Source organism: Halyomorpha halys, unplaced genomic scaffold, assembly GCF_000696795.3.
Source record: "Halyomorpha halys isolate HHAL.00 unplaced genomic scaffold, Hhal_1.1 Scaffold2384.1, whole genome shotgun sequence".
In the NCBI taxonomy this organism is placed as follows: domain Eukaryota; kingdom Metazoa; phylum Arthropoda; class Insecta; order Hemiptera; family Pentatomidae; genus Halyomorpha; species Halyomorpha halys.
Window position 1 is genome coordinate 138877 of NW_027113450.1, and position 3733 is coordinate 142609.

General features: G+C 30.4%; 1 long non-coding RNA gene across 1 annotated transcript in view; it reads left to right on the forward strand.

Annotated features, from left to right (window-relative positions):
- The window catches only part of LOC106691469 (uncharacterized), a 35057-nt gene extending 31550 nt beyond the window's left edge, over window positions 1-3507 (forward strand). The window contains exon 3 of the long non-coding RNA XR_001344792.1: window positions 3451-3507. This is a non-coding gene — a long non-coding RNA (uncharacterized lncRNA). The remainder of the gene's footprint in view (window positions 1-3450) is intronic.
- The last annotated feature ends 226 nt before the right edge of the window (window positions 3508-3733 follow it).

Below are 3733 nucleotides of genomic sequence, written 5' to 3' on the forward strand. Positions count from 1 at the left end.
TATATATATATATACATACATACATACATATATAAATATTGGATTTTTTCATCTTACCGATAGTAATAAAACATAAGGAAAATAAATTATGGACACACCTAATATGTCCATTTCATCCATTTTAAACAAGAATGTTTGGTATCGTAATCTTTTGGGTTGTAAAATAAGTTCATAGTGTTTTTTACTAGTGATTTGAATAAAAACTTCAGATTCTTGTAAATATTTTTAATCAATTATATATGCCGCATTTTGATCTATTACATGCTGCCATCTTTCAGGTAGTTTTTTTATTTCGTCCTCCCAGAACCTCTCAGATTTTTGCGCATTGAACTTCTCTATGTGCGTTTTGCAGTCCTCGGGCGAATTGAAGTGTTTCCCGTTAAGAGAGTTTTGAAGGGCCCGAAATTAGTGAAGAACTATTAGAGGAAGTTCTGGTGAATAGGGTGGTTCGGAGATCACATCCGGGTCTGCATAGACACGTGAGGACGGGCGTTGTCGTGATTAAAAACTATGCCTTACAGTTGAAGGACGACCCGAGCGCTTTGCTTCTTCCTAGTCAAAATTTCCGATTCTGCTTATTGGAATGCATTTTAGAGGAGTTTTATTTTGTTATAAAACTTAAAATAAAAATTTATATGAGGGTTATAAGTTTTATAACAAAATAAAATTCCTGTGGAATGCATTCGAATTATAGTAACTTGGGAAGTGTTTCAACCACTAGGGTCATTTACACCATATAAAATTTATAACCCACCTATCGCTACTAATCCAATGAATGGCAACGATTTATTTATTTTAATCGACCATATTAAAATAACCTTACCTTGTGTGTGACTGATATCTTTTATCATTTATTCTCAGATTAGAATGTAGGTTTGATAAAAACAGCATATATTTTCTTGCTGGAACGGTAGCATGAAAAACTGTTTCCCGGCCCTCACATCAGACACCGCTAAACCAATTTGCATTTCATTTTGGTCAGTGATGTGGTGTGAAATTCCCAATATTACAGCGACAACTAACTATATTACACCCTATATCCAGCTTTTTTTCTGCTACCGCGCTTGTTTATTTCTTTCACAATCTTCTTTATTTTTGGCTAGAGAATGGTTCAAACAGTCTTCTCTTTTCTTATTTTTTTTTGTTATTGCAAAAGATGATATCATGACGGTTGTTTACTTTTTTATTTGTCTTACTCCAAATACATATATTACAATAAGTAAGGTAGCTTGCGAAACCTTACATATTTAGGTATACACAAGATTGGCTTGTTCTAATTAAGGTTATTTATGTTGTAGTTTTCTGGTTCGTCTTGTAGGATAGGGTTTTCATTAAAACGGATGCTCCTCAAAGCTACCTAAAAATCAGTTGCCCTATAACTCACTTGAAAATAATTTCCCAACTACGACTTTCTGGTAAATATGCAATTTCTCTAAATGTCGGTCCACACAAATATACTTTGGACCCACTGAAGCTTTGTCCAGCCTGTGATGGAATGGCCCTGTAGGATTATTTCCATTTTTTGACAAATTGCCCCGCATATCATGAGACCCGAATCCGATATATGCTGAGCGATATTAGCCGAAATCAGTTGTATGAATTTCTGCCTGTACCCTCAGGATTGGACCTTAAACTGTTTTATATATATGTAACGCAAAACCTTTTGTTTAGAGCTGGACACCTATCGTCGCATTAGGAGGTATAGTTTTTGTTTTGTTTTTTAATATTATTAAATATAAAGTGACGTTTTTGTTTTACTGTTTTATTCTAACGATTGTGGATAGCACAGTTTGTGTATATTGTTTGTTATTAGTTTACATAAACGATCTGTAACTCATCATTTTTGTAAAATTAATACAATTGATTATCTATTTCACAGGCTAACTCTATTTGTACGGGGGTTGCCCCATGAACAAATAAATAAATTATTATTATTAGTTCGCCTTGTACTCTGATTTTTAATGGTATTGCTACATGCAATCCTAATTTATTGTAAATTGTAATTGTAAACAAATAAATTAAAATATACGGTACATAATTATGGGCAGTAATAGTAATTATTAATGTTTACTTTCAACAAGAACATTCCTACAATTATTAAAGTCCTAAGTTTCAGTGACTGTTGATTCTCTAAAACATAATATAAAGCGATGAGAGATGTTCTTCTAAACATCAGTATGCGATATTTATGACACAACAAGACTCGCAAACAAACAAACAAACAACCCCTTGGATTCAAAATAACACTTCCAGAATACATACAACAGTTTACTTATTCAGTTGATGCACTCAGTGCACTAAATTAAACTCCTTTTCTAAACTGCATGCCGTCAGCTTCGAAACCCAGTAGGTTTTTCTTATAGAAAGTAGCTTAGCTTTGATTCGTTATTGGAATGAATAAAAAATGTATAGTTTATTTATGGAAGATGTAGTATCCTGAACCCTAAGTAATTTTTTTCTTTTGTTTAAAAATGCTGAAATTAATTTTCTAAAATATTTTTTAGAATTTTCTGAACGGCACTACAAATAAATTTACTAAAGGTGAGTTTCTTCAAAAAATATTCTTTGGACATATAACAGATTGAACTGGTATCATTTTACATCTCAATATTCCATGATTATTTTATTGTATAAATGATCCTACTTTTTTATGAACTAATAAATATACTGATTTGAAACTTTTATTGCTCTCTAATAAGCGTTTCTGAGCGAAACAGGCGTATTTTTTTATTACAATTCGAGAAAAAGTTGTTTTATTCTTGAAATTCACACCATGTGTTTTCATTTTTATTCAGTCTCATTTATAATTCTTGGTCTATGTTAATCAATATTAATGTGTAAATCTTTAAAAGCATTTTTAGTTTGTAATTATTTCCATTCTTGAGAAAAAGGAAGATGTAGTATCGAGAATACAGATTTTTCGGACTAACTTTCAAGTTCAGAAGGTTATATTTATTGAGAAATCTCTTTTAATTGTTTTTAAGATTTTATTAAATTATTTTTTCATTTAAAAACAAATAAGTAGGGGAAAATCGTTTACTGATAAACATATAAGTGAGGTTTATGGTGCTATAAACATGTATTTAAAATATCCATACCATAAAGTCAATCATCTTTATCTAATCCGTGTTTAGGAGTTTTAAATAATATTTTTTAAAACAAAAAATATAACCACGTTGATGATGCACCATTAGTCAGTAGTAAGTTTTTCATCTAAGATAATTAATGTCTCTCAATATCGTCTTAAGGAAAATTAATTATATTTTTTATAAAGGCTGCTATTTTTTTATTTCATGTGTAAAGGACTTTGTTTTACTAAAAAATATTAATTTAAACATATTATTCCTTAATGCATAATTCTGTAATATTATTGTATCTCATATATTTAGTGTATATAAATGTACATTCGTTGACCTTGTTAACGTTTAATCTATTTCTTCTTTGTTTCAGAAAAAACAATGGTTAGACGAAAACAGTATGGTGTTAATGGAGCATCCAATTTATAGGTATGACAAGATTTTTTTCAAGTTTTACTAATTAGAGTATTAACATATCTTTTAAATGAGCATCTGAAATGTTCCTAGGGTTGAGTAGTTTATTAATTTTGTGTAAAAATTGTAAAAAAAAAGTAGGCAGGTGTCCATTGGAACTGACTGAAATGGTATGCGTTATAATTAATTCCAGCATTATATAACATCGGCCCCCTCGCCATAGTGTGTTAGATATGAATATC